Consider the following 21,388-nt stretch of genomic DNA (forward strand, 5'->3'; position numbering starts at 1 on the left):
AGTTTCATAAAATCATCACACCATCTCTAAACTGTCCTGTTCCTTCAGGATCCTACAAAATACTGCCAAAATAGAAGTACCATTAAAAAAAAAGACTTCGTTTAGGCCACAGCTTTGGCAGAAAATGCAAATGTGTATCATCTCCACAGTTGTGTTGCCTGTTTTGATCTTGTCAAAGCATAGTTTGTCACTGCAACATTGTAGTAAGTAGGTGTTATGCTCCTATTCATGCAAGGTGTGAAGAGATAATGCATCATCCCTACTTTTTCTGAAGAATTATTACTGGTTACTAAAGATCTTCTGGCAAATTCGATGGATACAACCTGAAGTAATTTGTAGCCTCCTGGTTTCTTTGCCATATTCTTGTTCTGATAATGACACTTTTTTGTTGAAAATATTATCACATTTTCTCCTAGATGTTCCATTCCTGCTGTATCCTATTAGTTCTACTACATTTCATCAAAAGAGTGTTATCTCCTGCAAGAGATATTATTAGTTTTCCTTATGTTACATTTTCCTCAACTGAAAGCTGGAATCAGAATATTATGAATCAGTAACAAAAGTAGAGTATTTTTACTAATTCTTTTCAGAATTCTTTCATGGCTAGCTCTTTGGCAGCACTACTGGTAAGGAAGCTCCTGACCCTACAGTATCTTTTCCTAAGACTTTGGTCACAATTGTGAATCAAATGGGAAAATTGAACTACCTGAAAAGTAACCCAGAAAGGAAATCCATTACAATTTGCAGTCAAATTCTTTGTTTTGTTCTAGACAAAAACACGAATTAAACTTCTATAGATACTTTTAGATACACTGCTACTCGGGTATCAACTGAAAAATGAAATCCTTTTAACTGAGAGAAAAAATTGGGATTACTTACACAATATTACTCCTGAGCGTTTTATTTTACAGAGAACGGTTCGCCGCAATGTTCTGTTGCAGGGATGAAAACATTATGTTTAAATAGTCGCCGCATATTATCGAACGGTGTTAAAAGCCTCGTAGACACAAAAGGGTTGAGGCAAACACGTCTGGTCTCTGCCGCTCTGGGAATTTCACCCGTTTATGCACAGGAAAGAAGAAAGCACGGACCTCCGCTGGGACGGGTTCCTTGAACCCCTGGACACCTCGGGACGCACTTCCCGGAGAGGACCGGGGATGGCGCTTTGCGAACGCGCGCGCGACCGCGTTCTGTGCCGGCTTCACCGTGCCGGCGGGGAAGCGTCTCCGTTCAGCGGAGCCGCTTCCGCGGGCTCGGCGGGCGGCTCTGCGCCTGCAGCACGGTGCCCGGTGCCCGCAGTCTCTCCGGCCCGGCAGCCCCCGCTCCCCGGCGCCGCCGCCATTTCCCGCGGCCGCGGGGTGAGGTGAGGCGAGGTGAGCCGAGGTCAGGGAGGCGCGCGCCCACCGCGCCTGCGCGGCACACGCAGCCCTCCCCCCGCCCCCCTGCGCACGCGTGGCGAGGCTCGCGCGCGGAGCGGGGATCACCTCCCCGGTGCGCCGTTCCTGCGCACGCGCGGCGGCGGCGGCGGTCCCGGGGTGCCGCGGGTTGCAGTGCGCGCCGGCGCACGCGCGGTGGCGCGAGGCGCCGCGGCGGCCGGCGGCGGTGGGGGCTCGGCGGCGCAGGCGCGGTGGTGTCGGGGGGACTCCCGGGCCCGGGTGCTGCTGTGCCGCCGCCGGAGGAGCGGGAGGTTCAGTCAGGCAGTGCCGGCGGGCGGCGGGCGCGGGGCTGCGCGCGGGGAGCGACGCTCGCCCTGGGCAACGCAGGCGGGCAGCGGCAGCGCGGGGCCAGGTGAGCAGCGAGCGCGGCGCGGGGCGGTGCGGGGGGACCCGCCGGGCCCCGGTGTGCGGTGGCGAGGGGAAGGCGGGCACACGGCGCGGAGGGGAGCGGTGGAAGTTTGACAGCGCCGGCGTGTGTCTCCCGCCGCGAACCGGGGGGTGGGAGTGCAGCGGCTGCCCTTGGGCGGGCACGGCCGGGGGCGGGGGGCGCTCGCGGGGCACCCGCTAGGCCCGGTGACCCACTTTGCTCCTGTCACAACTCCCGGGCGCGTCCGGAGCGCTGCCCGCCTGGCTCCGCGCCCGCGAACCGGGCAGGGCGGGCGCAGGACTCCCCGGCATCCCCCGGGCCGGGCCGGGCCGGGCCGCGCCCAGCACAGGAGCGCTCCGGAGCGCGGGTGTTTACACGGCGGCGGGGCGGCGGTCGGTGCTCGGCCCCGAGCCCTCCCCGCGGCAGGACGGCTCTGCGGGGCCTCGCGCTCCGGGCGGTGGCGAGAGCGTGCCCCGCGCTCTCCCCGCGGCAGGTGGGCTGGAGCTGCGGGGTTGCGCCGCAGGCTTGAAGGCTTTTTTTTTACGCCCCCCCGTTTTTGTTTTTTTGTTTTTTTTTTTTTTGGTTCCGATAACTTTGTTGCGATAACTGCAGCGTGTTCACGCTCGTAAAACCTGAGGGATTCTCAGTAGCCCCCGGTCCTTTTTCGGATTACTGCGGCCTTAAAGTCAGTGCGTTAAATACTCCGTGCATGCAGGTGTGAACGCCAGCGAGGGACTGGAAATCCGTGGTACTTCAGTTTTGCGTTTGGGTTAAGGTGGATCAGGATTTTTGGTTGGTTTCACTTTCAAATTCCAGATACTTTAGGCCTCGATATAAATTGGAAATGTTTTTTTTTCCATGAGGAGGCGTGCTTATGAACTAATCAAACATATTTGCCGTGAGATTTTTGTAAGGCCGTTGTTTTCATGTGCCGATAAGAGTTAACCTTCCAAGAGGCACAGGGAAAGTCGGGTATGCTTTTGGCTGGAATATGAAACTGCATGTAGAGGCAGAGTGGCCGATCATAGAGCCTGATGCTCTGAATCCTTCAAGTAGGTATTTTTTCTTAAATGAGTGGTTGACAAACAGTGCTTTTGGTGGCAGTATTGACTTGACCTGGCCTGCCTCTTCCTTGCTTCAGCTGCTCCAGCACAACGGTTTGTGGAATTGTGTCCCGTAACTAGCTTGAGGAAATGATCCAGGTTAAAATTAACTACCATGGTTTTGTGTTTTTGTTTTTTCTTTTTAATGTGGTTATATTTAACCTGTGTAATTTCTATGGCTAACAGGTGTGACAGGAGGCAAGAGGATTGTTTAAGCAAATACCCTAGAGAAAGAAATACTTGACAAATACACCTCGACTGTGGTAGTCCTGGCAAAGTTCAGTATGAACAGTTGCTGTTGTTTTACAGAAATAATATTGACTTTGTTTGTAAATATGTGTGAGGTTTGGGCCTGTTATTTGAAATTGGACAGCATTTGATTGTTGTAATAGAGGGATTCTACTTGAAAGTAGAATTTTTAATAAATTAAATTTTAAAATAAATTTAATAAATTAAGCTATTTTTAATAAATTAAGCTATTAATTTTCATAAATTATATTAAAATATAATTTTATATAAATTTTTAAATAAATTAAGCTATTAATTTTTAATAAATTAAGCTATTAATTTTCATATGTGTCCACTTAAGACAGTTCCTCAAACTCGTTACAGACACTGCTTTCAGATTACCAGACATAATGTATTTGATTTAGGTTCTTTTTGTAGAGTATGACAACTTTGTCTGAGAATTTTGTTGGTAAGGCAAGGGTTACTGCTTCTTAACAAGCAATTCAAACAGGGAAAAACCCCCAAACTTCCGGGTTGATATTTAATAGTTTAAGGTGCCATTCAGCCATGTCTTGTTTTTTATTTCTTCCGCTTCATGTTCTTGCATGGAGAAGTTTTAACACATTTAGGTAAAATAAAAGAATGTGAGGAAAGCAGTGCGTTTTCATTACTAATGCTCTTCTAAGAACCCCCAAACCTCTGCTGTAGGTAACTTTACTCTCTTTGTACTAAGCAATTTAAAAACTGAGTGGTAATTACCTTGAATTTAATTTGCAGGGTTGGTTAATTAGCTTCTTAGTATAGCATTTCACAGAAGTCATGAATCTTTGTGGTTGGATTGGTCTTTCAAAAGAAATTGCTGCTTTTAAGAGCTTTGAGCTTTTGGTTTTTTTCCCCCTCTATTTTAAATTTCTGCAAAAAGTTGAAGATATTAAATAGTAGTAGAGGTATTGCCCCGCACCTTCTCCACATGTTCTTTATATGAGATGTTTTTACCAACTTGGAAAGTTGTGAATTTTTTATTAAAAACAAATAAACTTGTATTGAAAATAGTTGTGAATCAAAAATGCCGTTCACTTCACTAGGTAATTTCCTCATTTGGAAGCAGCTCCTTTTTTATCTGTGCTTTTGTTCAGGAGATGCATGTAATTTGTTGTCAGTGCCTCATGGTTTAGCTCGGTTTTATAGATGAGGACTATGGATAGCTCTCCTCTTTAAGTAGAAAATTAGTATCCTACTACAGTTTTTAATACAAAATATAATTCAGAAGAAGTGGAATTACAGCTGAAAGATGCCTTTTCATCACATTGTCGTGAGTTAGTTTTTCTCGAGGCAAAGGCTTTGGTAGATCTCTGAAGTAAAGAAAAGTTCATTTTAGTGTTTCAGCCTTTTTAAAGTACTAGCTTCTCTATGAACACTGCAAACTGTGAAGGCCAAATGTGAAAGCAGGTGTAGAACTGTTTCTGAGGGTTGGTCGTTAGTAAGTGGTGGCATAGCAAGGTCAGTAGTGATTGTTCCTGCCATTCTTACTTTCTGTTTATTTACTTTGCAAGGTATTTTTAACCTTTCAGTGTTAATGAACTGGTTCATCACTGAAGGGGTGGCACAAGACCAGGAGAATCACCAGGCTGTTTTACAGTAGCTTTATCTGCAGAGGCGAAAAAAAGTGTGAGACTACAGACAGTTGCCAAACCATTCAGCTGTTTCTCTCATCTTAAGCTAATATTGAATTATTGTTGGTAGTGTTGATATTATTATTTTAGTTTGAGTGGTCTTTCGGAATAAAAAGACGTGTTGGAAGCACATCTTCATTCCCGTAGCAGAATCTGAAATGAAAGGTCTCAGTGTCTCTCTGTAACTCTGGTGCAAGCAAATTTGGGTAGCTCTGTTAGGAAGGTACCTCACTGTCTTCTGTAGGTGGTCCATCTGGGAAAGTATCTTACTAGGATAGTTGGTTATTTTGTTAACTCAGGGGGAATCTGTAATAATTTGAAACTCTGACGGACATTGTTTATTTGTTGTAGGACTTAAAAGATGTGACATGAAAATCACAGAAGAGAAAGGAGACTTGGGGTTAATGCAGATGCCCTGAAGGATTGAATTCTCTATCCCTACTGTTGCCACAAAATTCCTTTGTCATGTAAAAGCCACTTTAATTTTGGTATACCTCACTTCTGAGTGTTTTGATTTATAGTCTTAGTGTTCTTTTACCATACTTTTTGTGTGTATTATAAATTCTTTATTTTAGCCACTTGGAGAATATATCATCATATACATAAAACGTTTTGGTCCTCTGTGGTTGTCATGTATTTAATATTATGTGGAAATGACAAGGCTTCACAGATTCTTTTAACAGTTTAGAGCTGCACACTTTGGACTCTTTCCAGCTGTTTCATTTTGTCAATAAAATCAGTGAATAAGTTTCCTTATTCTCTACTGATGTTCTGAGTATATTGTGAAATCATCATTAATAGTATTAATATTTTATTAAATATAGATCCTTAAAAATTAGTTATATATATATATGAGATTCAAGAATGATAATAACTTACGTTTGGAGAGTGATGCTTTTGAAGCTCAATATGTACTATGGGCATTCCTCATATTCATGATTAAAATCTATCCAAATTAGGAATAAATGTGGCTACTTCAATGCTTTGTTCTTAAAACTGTGTGTGTGATCATCTCAGAGTATGTGAGAAGGCTTCAATTGTGAAGCTAATGTCGTTTTACAGATAATGAGAGCCTGGTGCCATGAGATAAATGGTGTTAGACTATTATCCTTTCATTAAAACAAAACACTTCTTGGAGTAAGACATATTCAGGTGAAGTGGATTTTTAAAATAAATATATGTGACATAATTCTTCTATAGAGGTCTTTCTAGAGTTTCACTAAAAAGGATATCTGCAGGTACCTCCGAGATTGTTTTGATGTATGTTATTTTGGTGTATGGCCAGATCCATAAAAAAATATGGAGGAGTCAAAATTGATTTAGATGGGTTTTGTGTGTCCAGCCCCAAATAAAATTTGTATCTGTGTTAGAGGTTTCTAGGTTTTCACTAGTAAAGTTTTCCAAAGTTGAACACTGAAGTTTTGTTCTCATTCACGTCTTCCAAAATCTTATCATAACCAAGCATCTTGGCATCTAAATCTGTTTACTATTCATAAATTAGGCAATCTGTAAATGAGGCCTTCACTTGTTCAAAGGCATGTTCAAACCACACCTCAGGCACACCTATGGAATTGGACTTGGACCAAAACCCTGTGGTGACTCTCCCTTTTGTTCAGAAGCACAAAGGAGTGAGGAGGAAGAGGTTTTGTTCATGTCTCCTGTAAAAAAAAAAAAAAAAGAAATGCCCAAAATAAACAACAAACCAACAAAACTCCAAAGCCTGGAACCTCACTTTTCCTTGCAGACAAGACAATTAAAGTCAATTTAGGCTAAAGAGATACACTAGGCCAGTTGTTTTCTTCGAGGAAAATGAGATTATATATACCTATATTCTGGCCTGTGTTCCATTTAAAATTTTGAATGCCATTACAAACTGATACCCAAGAATTACATCTCTTGTTTGCTGCCTTAGAGAGGCATGCGTACTTCTGGTGCTTCTCTGTAAAGATTTACTTTTTATTTTTGCTTCCATATTCTGAGAATTGCCACTAAAACGAGAAGTTGATGCATCTTCCTAGTGCAATGCAGAGCCTGCTGAGAGATTAGGGTTTGAACCCTATTGGTAGACTGGAGATTGGCTTTCCAGTTTCTGTGATCCAGGTTACTGTGCTGCTGGACAAAATGAGAGCCCATCTTTTCCCCTCTGCCAGCATGTTAAAAGAATATGTTGCTCCTGCTTTGATGGGAAGAGCTTAGCTAGGTGTATGACAAGGACAGGGACCAGGTTTGTGAGTACTAACCTTACCTGTGTCCTAGGCCTCCAGAAACAGGTGAAGGCAAAATACTGTGTTCACTGGTTGCTTATATAGTTTGCATCTCTAATTTTTGAAAAAGTCTTGCTGAATGATGCAACTCTCCCTGGCTTTAGTACTTAAGAATTGTAGATTCTTTTGTATGGAAACCCCTTTTTGTGCCCTGTTTTAGTGAAGACTGTGCTGCTTTGGGGTCTACTACAGCCGGAGCAAGCCATAGAACTTGCTAAGCATGCTGCTTAGTCGTGGTCTTGCTGTGGGACACTTAGAAAAGGAGGAATACCTGGGAATGGGCTGATCATCCAGCACGATGTCAGAATTTTTAAGTATTTTCTGGCAGGGAGTAGTATTGTTAGCAACCTCATCTACAAGAGCTTTTAGCCTGCAGCACCACAAGTTTGTGAGTGCCTCCATGGCTTGCAGAAGAATGATCCCAGATCCCATAAGCATGTCATTATCTGCTGAACTGGTAGATCTCCAGAAAGCTTCAGCACTTTCTTCACTGAGGCAAGTATTTGTGAACATAGAGGCCAAGTGGCTCTTGTGGGAGGTTAATGTGTGAGTTTCCTAATGTACATTAGAAACACTGAGGAAATGTATATTTTTCTATCTTAAATTATGGTCTTAATGAAAGTATGAAATACTGCCTAATAAAAAAGGTACTTCAAAACACATTAATACAGCTAATTTAATATTTCAAATTCTGAGAATCGTGCTGCTGTTATAAATAAAATATAAGTCCCCATTTTTATGTTTGAGTAAAGTTTTTAATGAAGTAGTTAATACTGGTTTCTGGCTTTTAAGGGTGTTTTTGAAGTGTTTGGTGGCTATTTCATTGCATGTTAAATGTAATGTCAGTGACTGCCTGTTGAGTTTTGGCTATTACTGGCATGCACCTTGGCAGAACAATGTTCCAAGAGTTTAGAGGTTGCTGTTGAGAAGATGGTTGTGAATACAGGGAATGTAGACTCCTGCTGGTGTGCTAAGGTAGAAGCTATGTAATTTTTCAGATTACTCTTGCTAGAGATATATTAAATGCTTGGATTTTCACCAGTCATCCAAAAGCCTCAAGATACATTAGGAGAAAAAAACTGTCTTGTTTCATGTGGCAACTTTCCCATGTTAGTTCCCCAAAACTTAATTTGAAACCTACATGTGAAGTTGTAAAAAGAAAAAAATATTTTGCCACAAGCTGCTTATTTCCTTGGCTCAATAAACGACTAGGAAATTTTCCTAGATTAAAAGCTTTAGGGAGTTGCCTTTTTTAAGCCTGATTTCCTAAGAATATGTGATTTATGCTATTTCCTTGTTTTCTCTCATTCTTTCCTTACATATTCACCAGTAGCTTTTGAAATAGCTGATCAGTTGTAGCCATGTTTGTAGGAGGGATGGAAATCACAGACTGTAATGTTACCACAGGTTTTGTGAAAATAGGCAAGCTGGGTAGAGAGAAATGTGTCACTGCCTTCTCTTGAGAGAGACATAATGCAATGGGATTTTGGTACTGACCTGTTTTTTTTTTTCCAGCATGTGCTGGGTCTGTGTTGGATAGGAGACCAGGAGTTGTATGTGTCATCAGGGCTTGAGGAGACAGGAAGAATATTGGGCTGTTTTGGAAAGGGAGGAGGACCAACAATATAGTAGTGTGACATTATAGCAAAATAATAATAAAAATAATATTTTTCTGTCAGCATAAGAACAAAAGACAATATTTCCCAAATCAGATTTCCAGTAAGCCCGCTCCTCTGTCTTGTAACACAGAGTTACTTGTTTAAAAGCGGGGACTGAATTTTTGTCTAGAATGGCATTTCTTGACTTCTTTCCTGTCTGGCCTGTATTTGCATTACTTATTTATCATAATAAACAGCACACTGAAATCAACTTGAAGATTTTTATGAAGTCTCAGTAGAGAAATGTAGGATGTTCTGCTTGTTGGTTTAGAAAAACTGAAAATCTTAGTAATGGTGAAAGTGAAGAAAACTTTATTAGCTTGTGCTGCTTTCATTTCTAGAGAATTCTCTGCTGTATAATATGAAATATACTTGTCAAGACTCATCATCTTCACAAATTTTAGTTTATTGATTTCAAGTATTAAAATGGTTCATTTAAAAAAAATCATAGCAGACCACAAAATAGGTGTTTTTGACTTGTGCTTATTTTAAAGTAGTTTTCATAGTAACAACAAATACTCTAAAGGAAACAGGGTTTTCCTCTACTGTGAGTAGAAAAGCAAGTAGCAGCATGAATCACAGCTTCCAAGAACTGTCAGAATAGAAATGCAGATTCTCTCTCTCTCTTTCACACACATACACACACACACACACACACACACTTTCTGATCAGTTTTAATGTAGTAATGTGATTTAATAAGGTTTTCTTGCCATCCACAGCAGCAACATCCATTATGTGTAATCAAGCTACTGCTAGCAGTTGTGTATTTGAGAACTACTGTTCAGAGCTAGTATGGTAGTTCCACTGATAGTTCTCTTATGTCTCAGAAATTTTACATATAATACATTTTTCTGGAAGTGTTTTTGTTGTTAAAATGTTCTACTTCATTTTTTAATATAGTCTTTTTTTTCTAGCTCAGAAGCATTAGCTAAACATTTTGTGCTGCCCTAAAGCTTTTCATGATGTTTCGTAGATAATAAGATAGAGTTTCAGCCTTGAGAATCTTGTGATCTGAATTTCACTGACATAGAAAATGATGACAATGACCTCAGAAAGGGGGACAAGGATTCAAGTTAATAAGCGAGTCATAGTGAGTGAATTAAACAAATTCTCATTTCTAAGAAGATGATAAGATAGATCAGCAACAAGTAATATGAGAAAATAGAAGCAAAAGACAGCATAAAGCAAGTCCAAATAATATACAGATTTGGAGGAAAAGGAGCAAAATATTTTTCAGGATCTGGAAAGCATAATGAAATCAGAAAAGTAGTCTGGATCGAGAGAAAGAGTAACTAGAAGGTTTTATGAAATAGAGCAGGTAAAAGATCTATAGAAACTTACAAATTATGTTGATGGGTTTAGCTCTTCTGAAGAAAAAAAAAATGAGACAGGAAAATGATTTGAGAATATGAGAAACTGTTTTGATCAGTTTGGCAGGGAGGTTAGGACACAAATTCTGAGTTTTTTTGTAACCCTTCAAGAAATTTAGCTGTCACTCGGACTTGCTTTTAAAGTGAGTGGCAAAACAACAGGCATCTGTGCCTGAAAATTTCATCTCAGGCATTCCTGTTGATCTGTTGCTACCTTCTATTACACACAACTTTTCTACAAGCTGGAGGACTTCATATGAATTTCATTACAATTGAGAGAGGGACTCAGTAGAAGTTTTTAGCAACAATGGTGATTGACACACTACCATTTTATCTAAGTCAAAAGTATCACAAACCTTTTCCACTAAAATAACGGAAATTGCTTTTCCAAATTATTTTGGTTAAATTTGTACTGCCTTTATATAGACAATTGCATTTATGGCCGATTTAGATGGAGTTACATAAACTGGCATAGATTTTTTAAAAATGCACCTAAGCTTCCTGCCCTGTAGAATATATTTTGCCACTTCTTATCTGTGTGCTGGTATTTGATTCAAATAATTGATTTCTAATATTTCATATTTCATTTGACCGTTTAGAAAAATAGATATGTAGGTGATAATGGTCTGCATTTCTTATCCCATTAGACTTGGCAGTAGATCTTCCTCAAACATTGGCATTCTTCTTCTCCAGGCTGACAGCTTCTTCTTTCTATGTTGTATGTACTGGGGGACGAGGTGATAAAGAACAGGGGTTTAGAAGTTACTTTGTTTTGGGTATTTCATGTCAAAGGAAATCCGTCAATCCTTGCATACAATGGAAGGGAATAGATTTATGTTTGCCTTAAAGGATATGCTTTGCCACATGGGAGTGCTGAATAGAAAATATCAGCAGTGGGTCAGTAGCAGTAGATTTTTCCAGCAGGATTATCATCAGTTAGATGATATTACCAACTTGGTGCATGTGTATTTAAAATACAGCATGGGGTATAGGAATACAGAATTAATGATCTGTAGCAGGTGGTGAGCTCTTTCTTCGTTTAATAAGTAGAGCGCTTGTGTGTAAAAATTTCTATTGCAGAGTTAGCTTTTGCTCAGCACATCTTAATGAAATTGGTGTCTTATTAGTGGAGGGAGTCTTGTGCTGTTGCATGCCATGTTCCCTAAGAAATTCCAGTTGTGTGCTGCGGTAGTTCATGTGTCCTGTTTGAACCGTAGTACACACAGTTAAGATTTTATTGATGCAGTTTCTTTCCAGAAGTTTGCATAGTGTATTATTAATGTTCTGCAATGTCATAATACAATCCAAAGCAATTGTAATGCAGTAGTTGTAATATTACTGTTTTGTAGATGTTGTTAGGTCTGTAAATTTGGTGTTACCATTGGGCTGTTGCATTTGTCTCACGGGTTTGGATTTCAGACAGTGCCAGAGCTACATAAAAAGTGGTGTGCAATGTTGAAGTTGTCCTTCATGAGAATTTATGTCATTCTATTGAATAGAAAAATTAGAAAGTGAATTTTTTGACAATATAAGGATGCATATGAAATTACTGAAATGGCAGGAGAGAAAACAGGAATAATCAAGGGCTCATCCCCAAAAGGTTTTTTTGAACAGATTAATTTTCATTAAACTGTGAGTTTTTTTGTTGTTTTTCAGAAGACCGTGCCAAAGAAGACTTTTACTCAGATGACATCACATTTGGACTACTAATGCTACCCACCCACTCTACAAGGCACAATGTATTTCTAGGTAATTTAAGTAAGTATGTAGATATTATGGCTACTAGAACAGTAATGCTTTAAGCAGAAACAGCTCTTTTTCAACCTCAGGCAAGGTAGACATTCCACTTCAATTTGAGATTCAAATTAATGATGTGTGTGGGCAAGAATAAACTTCAAATACACTTTTTATAAGCTTTTATCCTGTACACTGGAGCATGGAATGAATCAACTGAACTGTACCTGAGCTGCCTTAGGAACTAGAAGGAAGGAAAAGCCCAGACCTTATGAAGGCCTGTCCTCATCAGTGCAGCGTGCTAATGTGGCCCTGTGGTTTCTGGAGACTAAATTAATATCTCTCCCAGGGATGTGTTGCAGTGAATGAGCATATGTACTGCCATGCTCACTGGTTTTCTGAGTGTTTTTTTGTTTGGTTGGTTTTTTTGTGTGGTGTGGGTTTTTTTGTTTGTTTGTTTTTTTCTGGTTTTTGGTGGTTTTTTTGTTTTGTTTTGGATTTTTTTTTGCAGATGCTCTTGTTGAGGTGACTTAATACCCCATTCATGTAAAGATATAGCAGAAGAATGCCATCTTAATGGGTTCAAGTACCACTATCTCTGTTCAGATGTCACCTTGTTTATGAAAGGGTTGCTTCTCCCAGCTTCCTTGATTGTACACTGTACTGTCCAGCTGAGGATGGGCCAGGAGGTGCAGATTTTCCTCTTTGCGCTATTTGTCCATGTTGTATGTTGCAGTAAGGTTGCTGATTGCTTTGTGCATCACACAGAGAGAAGCACAGAACAGCAAGGTAGTTTGTTTATGAGCAACAAAGGGATTTTGATTCAGTGTATCGTGAGGATCATGGCCATGGCCCTCTGTAGACTTTGTAGGTGTTTTTATGTTTTATCTTTTTAAGTAGGTGTTATTTTTCAGATGTTCTGTTGTTTTTTTGACTGGGTCAAAACATACACTTTTATACTGGGTCTGTTGTTTTTTTGACTGGGTCAACATACACTTTTATACTGGGTCAAAAAAATCCCAAGAAATTGATCTATTGATGTAGAACAGACATTGTGCCAATCTTGCTGAAATGGGATTATTTTGTCTTGCTGGCAGAAAGCCTTCCTGTATTCCTAGTGGCTTGTAATGCATCGGAGGTGCCTGGTCATACCTGAAGTATGGTCCTGAATGGAATTACAGGTAGCAGTGGTTGTAGTTAATGATGCTTGACACTTTCTGTTCCAGAGCCTTGGTTTTAGTTGCTTATAATTTACTAAGACTTAAATCTCTGTTATATGTCTCCTTCACCTAAAATTCGACCAAATATCAGCTTGTGTCTGAGGATGAGTTTAGAGGGAAGAACGTACTGTTTTCTTGATGCAAAATGCAATGAAAATCTTGCCACTGGAAAAATAAAGCACCTGCATATGCTGGAGCAAGCACTCAAGGTTTTAGGAGAAACAAATTGTTATGCTTCAGTATTTTTTTTCTGCTATCCCACTTACATTAGGCAGCATGATAGATTTCTGAAAATATGTTTTGTACCAGTTCAGTGAATTTCCTAAATCCATTTCATCTGTCCAAATCAGATGAGGTAGATACGTTCCAAATCCTTTTAGTCATAAGTAGACGGGGCTACTGAGCATGTTCTAGCTGGACTCTGAGAAGTAAACAGGTCTAATCTCCTTGACTCCATTGTAGTGTCAGGTACGAACACTGAGTAAGAAGATTTTCTTCTGTACTCTTTGTGCTTTTCCTTAACTTTATCATGCATTTACTGTTGATTTGGTCCTTCACATTCTGCTTCAGCAGAATATTTCCATAACTGTTGTCAACTTTATTCATTCAGTTTTTCTCTAGTCTTTGCTTTTTCTATTTATTGCTTTTATGTGAACATTCTCTAATGTTCACAAGATCATTATTTTATCATAATGATCTTTTTGGACAGTACAGGCTGTGTGTGGTTAAAAGTTATTAAATACTTCTTTTTGAGCATCCTGAAAACCTCTGTGCATTGTGCATCTTTGATACTGGTTTTCAAGTAAGATTTTTAAAACATGAAGACCATATTTTTTCTGAAATGGAAAGGCAATATAATATACTTAAAATTTTCAGATTATGTACATGTAAAAATTTGTGTAGTGTTGTCTTTCTTAAAAGACAGTTTTTCTTTAGGAATTGCTCTAAAGAGATCAGTTTTTTTTTTTTTGTTTGCATCTAAATTTAGCAAATGTAGAGAGAAGCCCACTCTTTCATTTGCAAAATCTTTTGGAAATCTATTTGGATCTTGTATACTGAACGTCAGTGAAACTTGGTGAGTCGGAATAGTTTAGTTATTCTAAGCAACTAATGAATTAATTGTATGTGGAAAAAAAAGGTTAAAAATTCTATTTGTAATTTGCAGTTCTTGGAGAAACTGGCATATAACCTAAAATCTAGAGGATTAAATTATTATGTAAATTACATAATAATTGAAATATAGAAAATAAAGAAAATAAAGGGCAGAAATTAAGCAATATATTTCTGGCTTTACATCTAAGGTAAAAAGCTGTGTATACACCAAATGTATTTTAACTAGTGTTTCTGTAATGAAGTTCTTGCATTCCTTAGATCCCTTGATTAGTTTCCCTTAGTATTTCTTTGTTCCTGTGGCTGTTCTCTGAGATAATGTTTAGAATCAGGCTAATTTCAGTCTTACAGTAAACTAATATTCCTTTGTCATTAATCTATTTTTTCTCAATTCCCATAGTTGATTAGCACAGAATTTAGAGATCAATTTGAGTAATTGCAGTAAACCCATGATCATCTTTACCCCTTTTAAATTTTGAGTTAGGGGAAGTTAAATCACAGTAGTAGTGCTTACAAACCTCTCAGACTATACTATCTGAATTTCCAGGGTAAAAACAAGACTGACACCTCTGTCTAAAAGTCCAGAAATGCAGGAATATTTATTTTTCCTTTACTGTATTTAATAGCACAGGTAATAGGAGGAAATGAATAAATAAATGAGAGAGGGGCTGAAAGAAATAAGGTAGAAAGAAGAGAAGTAAAATATTTGATGTGAGAAAACAGGACATAAAAGATGAAGTAAATAAGCGAAGAAAAGAGAAATGAAGCCTAAGGAATAGGGATATCTAGATTTGTGTCTTCTGCTGAATTCTGGCTCAGAGGAAATAAATCTTTTGTGGAACCCAGTAAATGGTCTTTTATAATGATTCTGGTTTTCACTTGTGAGGCATTATGAAGAAGGTTTACAGAATTTTTTTGAAGTCTTTCAGTGCCATCAAGTATTCTGTTTATGACATGACATCTCTTTTGATTGGTCTGGTTTGAAAAGGTAGGGTATAACTCCAATGTATGCATTACAATGGTGATTTGGATGATTAAAACTCACTGTTGAGAAAATCTCACTGTTGTCTCCCCTTACCACTTGTTTGGCTCAGTGTGTTTGAACTACATTTCTTTCTCAGAAAACTAGTCTGTGAGTTCTGCTGCAGGGGCAGAGTGCTGTTCTGTCTCTACTGGGGACATGGAGTTCTGCATCAGTCATGAAATTCCTGGAAAAATTTGAATGGTCCATGTGGTAGTGATGTTTGCTTCTGGAGACCAGATGAAATCTAATCCAAAATAAACCCTCTTGAACAGCTAGCATAGGAGTGTCAGCACCAGCTGCTTTGATCTACTGATCCATTTCTACGGTTTCAGATTACTTTCTAATGGGGACCGAGCCATAGTTGTTCACTTTGGTTATAGGTCAGTAGACGAGGGCAGTGAACCTCTAAGATATGTATCTATGCTGCAAGTACAGCTGTGAGTTTGGTTGCTGATTTTGAAAAATTTTGAAGTGCCAGAAGTGCTTTTTTTTTCAATTTTTGTAATAGAAACTGTGTTGATGAGGCACATAAATACTGTAAATGACAGTGGTTCAAACGACTAAATCGTAACTGCCTTTTGTAATTCTGATGGATTAATTTGTGGTTTTTCCATGCTTGTATTTTGAAATTGTTGAACAGAGGAGTCTTCTGATTTCTTTAATTTTATAACTTTTGTATAGGATTTGAAAATATGTATGCTTCTCACCCCAGGTATTTTGCTTGAGCTGCTCATCTACATTGACAAAACCCCAAGGCCAGTGTTTTATGGCAGTCATTAAGTAAGAGGAACAGAAGAAATGAAAGAGATGGTCTTTGCAGATTTTTTCAGTTATTACTCTTTTTCGTGCCTTAGCTGTCGTGAATCATGAGACTTTTTTTTTTTTTTTCTTTTTTTTTTTTTTGGCCTGGAATGAATTCCTCAGTTGTTAAAGTGTTTAAAATCTGAGTAATATTTAGGTGCTGGTGTTAAATCATTTTATCTTGAAATAGCAGTTGACAGAGTACTCTCCATCTGCCTTGTTTAATTTTAAGTTCAGAGTTTCCCAAGAATTTTGCATGCTTAACTGTAGTATAATATCTCACATATCTAAGCAAGTAATTAGGACTAAATTCAGCTATATTTCTTGTTTATTAGATCTTTGCAGAATCTTGACCTTGGTTTTCAGCATTTTTTCCAGAAAATTTCCAACATTCAAATTAAGATGTCTGTTGATAGGGATTATAGTTTTAAACCTACAGTCTTTTAAAAATGTAGTCATTAAAATCCACCCAAAACTATTAAGCGTGTAATAGCTTAAGAAGCAGCAGCATTTTGAAACTTTGAAAAAAATCACCGGCTTTAATAAAAATAATAAAGTTATTTTCAGTATTATTTAATTTGTTCAAAATTGAGAAATAAGCCTCAATTTAAAATGAAGAAAAATGTTGAGAGTCAAAATCTGAGTTGTAAGCCGGTAAGTTCTGAGGACTCCTCATTAAGTGATCTTGCCTTAAGATCACTGTTTCTTTTACTGTTAGAGTGAAGTGCTCTGTTTGTAGTTTTTTTAATGTGTTTGGTATAAGTAAACTGTGTCAAGCTTTAATGTGTGCTTAAATACGATACTGTTTTCATTACCCTGTTAGCATATGGCCTGAACTTAAAATGTTAGTTTCAGGATTTCCTGTGAATATTGATAACTTCTGGTATCTCATTCCTCAGTACCAGTGTTTCATAGGTCACTAGCAAGATCCTAGGTCTTTAAAACCATTCTCACATTATGAGTGGAAGGGAATTAAAAAAAAAAAAGGTTGTAATTTTGGTTTTTGATAACTGATATATTAATTGTAAATTGAAATAGCTGTAATACTTTTAGAAATATTTCTTAGTGTTGCTTTTGGGGACTTCAGTGCTGGTTGATATAAGTCAGGTTTTGTTATTCGAGCAAAGAGCGGTATGAGGGATAGAAGCACCCACCCACTGTGAAGCCGCCTCGATCCCAGCAGGGAGTCTCTGATGGTGGGAGTGACTGCCAGAGTGACTCCTGAATGGTCAGGGAACTTTCCTCAACCTTGGGCTCTCAAGAGTGCAGAGAAGACTTGGAGGGACAGGAAGTAAGCACTCAGAAACAAGTATCTTGGTACATAGAAATAATGTTCTGTGAAAGAAAAACTTGGGAATTGTAGAAGATAAAAATTAAAAAATGGAGGAAGAGAGTTTAAGATCACGCAAATGTAGCAAGTGTGGTCCAAAGTAGTTGATATGATTTTTTGTTGGATATTATAAATGGTAAAAAGGATTAATAGTTCTCACAGAAGTAACTTTAAGGACTCATTTGAAACTTTGTAGGGTTTATATGGGGTGTCAGGGTAGAATCTGAATTTCCAAAATACAAAAAGAGCTGAGTTTGTGACCCTTGATCTAATCCTGAAAATTCTTATCTTCAATATTGTAGCTGCAAAGTTTTTAAGAGCTTGGTGTAGAATTTCCTGATACATTTTGTGTTCCAGTCAATATCATGACCTTAAAATATTTTTGAAGGAATGGGAGACACATGACAGAATTTTGCTGTGAGCATTGAATTAGTTTGCAAGGTATTAAAAGTCTTAATTATAAAAATTCCCTGTGCCTGAAGAGTAATACTCTCATCATAATTAATCAACTTAATTTACATTTGAATTGACTGGTGCCAATATTTTGAATGATACTGATGTATGAGAAGAAGGAATTTGTTGTTTGTCTTTTGCTGTTTCTCTGGTGACCCTCAGAAGGTGATTTCAGTAGGTTTTCTGGATTTAGCACAAACTCTGAAAGTTTCAGTGGAGGGAGTGCATGCTTCTACTGCTCAGGAGAATAAAGAAAAAAGTGAGAAAATTTGTTATCTGCATAAATAGTTAATGTTTAATAGAAACATGGACTGGTAAAAAAAATAAATGTTTAAATGTCAGTGTAATGTTAGTGTGTAATGGGTAAATGTTAGTGTTACTTTAAACTATAATTTTTCTTTGAGCTTTTTTTCTTGAACATTCAGAAATTCAGTTGTGTTCAGTGCTCTCCTGTTTGAATTAAGTAAAGGTACTCTTCCTTTATTTCCATATGAGGATATATGCAGAGTGATTATGGTAAAATTAAATTTTAAGTTGATTTTATATACTTTTTCCTGTTGCTGCATTGCTGTTTCTGTTTAGTTCATGCGGCACTATCTCTTTTGTTACAATAATGTATCATCTTTTCTACCTGAACAAATCCAGTGTGACTAGATGCTGCTGGTTCTATTTCCTTTGGTTCTTGCTTGTAGCAGGGTACAAAAAGATACTTAGCATCTATACCCAAAGTGGTTACTGAGTGTTTTGCCAAAAGTTTCTAGGGACTATAAAACTAAACTTGTAGTTACTTCCTCTCTGTATCGATTGCAAAACTCTTCTGGTTTGTTGCCTTTTTGGGAGTTGTGTTTCTGTTTTGGTTTGTTTGGTTGGGTTTGTTTGTTTATCTGGTTTTTTTTTTTTTTTTTTCCGGGGTGGGGGGTCCTTTTCCCTATTAAGGCACTTATTGCCTTTGTGATATGAAGTACTTGTCCTTTATCTCAAGTTTGGCAAACGCTGTAATGCTAGTTGAGCCCAGATTCTTCTGTTGAAAGTTCTGACAAAAGAGTAGCTCCAGTGTTTTCTTTAGGGAAATTAAAATCTGGAATTCTCTATGTATACTGTTGAGGATTTTTTCACAGTATATATTGTTTTTTCAGTAACAGGTAGTTGTATTGAGGGATAAACAGAAGGATCTGGCAGACACTATAATTCTAGAAAATTACGTACTTTACTCCTGTTAAAGCCTGTTAAACATGGGAATACAGTAGTAAGCATGCTAGTGCAGAAGTGTGTTTCGCCACATATTTTTTGGATAAAATCATAGGGTTGGTTTGGAAGAGACCTTAAAGGTCACCTAGTTCCAATCCCCCTCCTCCATTAGTAGGGAACGCCATTCACTTGATCAGGTTGCTCAGGATCACATCCAACTGGCTTCAAACACTTCCAGGGATGGGCCATCCACAACTTCTCTGGAAAATGTGTTCCAGTGCCTCAGCACCTTCTGAATAAAGAGTTTCTTACTGGCATCTAATCTAAGTCTTTGCTCTTTTAGTGTTAAACTGTTCCTCCTTGTTCTATATCTGCTTGTGTAAAAAGTTGCTCCCTCTCTTTTTTGTGGTGAAAACGATCTTGTGTGGGACCATGTCAAAAGCCTTACAGAAGTCAAGTTAGATGACATTGGTTGGTCTTAACCTTGTCAGCTATTGCTGACATAGAAGGCCACCAGATTTGTCAGGCATGATTTGCCCTCAGTGAAACTGTGCTGGCTGTCTCTGGTCATCTGCTTGTGTTGTATGTGCCTTAAAATTGCTTCCATGATCTTCCCAGACACAGAGGTGAGGCTCATTGTTCTGTGGTTCCCTGGATCTTCGTTTCTCCCTTTTTTTTTTTTTTTTTTTTTTTTGAATAGGACTGATGTTTCTGTTTCTCCAGTCAACAGGGTTTTTGTGTGACTGCCATGGCTTTTCAGATATGACGGAGAGTGGCATGGCAACATCAGCTCATCAGGTCCCATAGACTTGTGGCTGTTCAGTTTCAACAAGTGGTCCCAAACCTGCTCTTCTCTTACAGTGGACATACACTGAAATGACCATCCCCTAGTGCTTCCCGTGTTTTGTTTTGTCCTTTTTTCAGCTACCTCTTTAATTTTCCTTTTGTTACCACTTTGTGGTCTCCAAAATGATGTGCAGGACTTCTGGGGAAAGTGGTGGGTGGAGGTAGGGAGGAGGAGCTGCTTGTTTGGTAATTTTTGACTTGGACTGCACTTCAGTGTTGTAGCTTAAAATTTTCCAACTGTCTCATTTTATGGAAATGTGCAGTCTCACTTCTTTCATTTTGAAGATGCTTCCAGTAAAGTACCCTGCCTACTCCATTTTTCAGGCAGGCAAACAGTCCACTCTTTACAAGAGCTTTACAGAATAATTTAGCTGTGCATGAATCACCCATGCTGGGAAATTTAGGCACCAGAGGCACTTCCACAGCTGCACAGGTCATGGATTGTGCAATCAGCTTGTAAAAAGTGAAGTGGTGACTAGCACTAAATATTTTTAGAAGTGTTTTACTTACATGTATGCATTTCTATATGATATAGATAATTAAGTTTCAAATAAAATATTGCCTTTCTAAAACACCTGTCATATGTTCTTGGGTGTTGCTGTTAGCAGCTGTTGTCAATTTAAAAAAAAAAATTATGTCCATTTGGTATACCTGCACAATTGTAAGTGTTACAAATAACTGCTGTTGATAGAAATCATTCGTCAGATTGTCTTTGCTAGCTGACGAGAGGGAATTTAATGTGACCGTGGAAATGAGTGGTCAGAGTAATGATCGAAGGCTAACGTTACACAAACTTTTGGCTTGATCAAGGAGATTGGTAAAAGTGCTTACAGACATAAGTAGCTGTTAGGGTGTGAAGTGCCTGGTCTCTGTAGCCATGTAGTTACCTGTGTGGTCTGTGGGTATTGGCTCTTGATGTCTTTCATGTGGTAATTCTTCATCTGTGGACAGATTCAGAGGAAGTACTTAGTCTTACTTCTCCTATATTCTAGGTAAATACCCTGACCACGAGTTAGGAATAAGTCTTTGTCTTCTGTTTAGAAAAAAACCAACCAAAGAAAAGAGGGCAAAACAAGCAAAAAAATCCCGAACAAAACAAAACCACCTACAAAAGTGTCTTGAGTTCATTTTGTTTAGTTGTGTGGCATGTTTTTTAGTTGTCTGGAACTGGTGTGCCCGTTCCCCTCTGACCACTCCCATCACTTTTTCGTGTGGGCATAGCTGAGAAGCCGTAAGATGTTTCTGGATGTGCTAGATAATTGTATCTTAAAGGGGTAAGTTGATGATATAAAATAATTTGATGTCCCTTAAAACTGATTTAAGACTCATAAGCTGTATGGACTGTAAAGGGCGAGGATGAAGCAGGGCAGCAAGTAAGATTACAACCATGGACTTCAGAAGAGCTAACTTCTGCCTCTTCAGGAATCTTCTTGAAAGAATCCCATGGGAACAGGAGTCCAAGAGAGCTGGTTGGTATTCAAGCATGACTCCTTTAGGGCTCAAGATCAATGAGCAAGAAGTTGGACAAAGCGGGCAGGAGACCTACATGAATGAATAAAAAACTGTTGTCATTTTTCAAGTG

At 38.8% G+C, this 21,388-nt stretch overlaps 1 protein-coding gene across 11 annotated transcripts in view; it reads left to right on the plus strand.

Annotated features, from left to right (window-relative positions):
- The first annotated feature begins 1,553 nt into the window (after positions 1 to 1,553).
- CLOCK (clock circadian regulator) overlaps positions 1,554 to 21,388 on the plus strand; it is a 65,610-nt gene continuing 45,775 nt past the window's right edge. For 2 of the 11 annotated variants that reach the window (XR_005952499.1, XM_041402509.1), the window contains exons 1-2: positions 1,555 to 1,788; positions 11,757 to 11,858. The gene's annotated coding sequence lies outside the window, so the exon portion shown is untranslated. Of the gene's footprint in view, positions 1,789 to 2,380; positions 2,596 to 11,756; positions 11,859 to 21,388 lie in introns of those variants that run through there. The other 9 variants (XM_041402519.1, XM_041402510.1, XM_041402511.1 and 6 more) reach the window with 9 other exon arrangements.

The sequence above is a fragment of the Onychostruthus taczanowskii genome, unplaced genomic scaffold (genome assembly GCF_017590055.1).
Source record: "Onychostruthus taczanowskii isolate IOZ18803 unplaced genomic scaffold, ASM1759005v1 scaffold2, whole genome shotgun sequence".
NCBI classification, from domain to species: Eukaryota; Metazoa; Chordata; class Aves; order Passeriformes; family Passeridae; genus Onychostruthus; species Onychostruthus taczanowskii.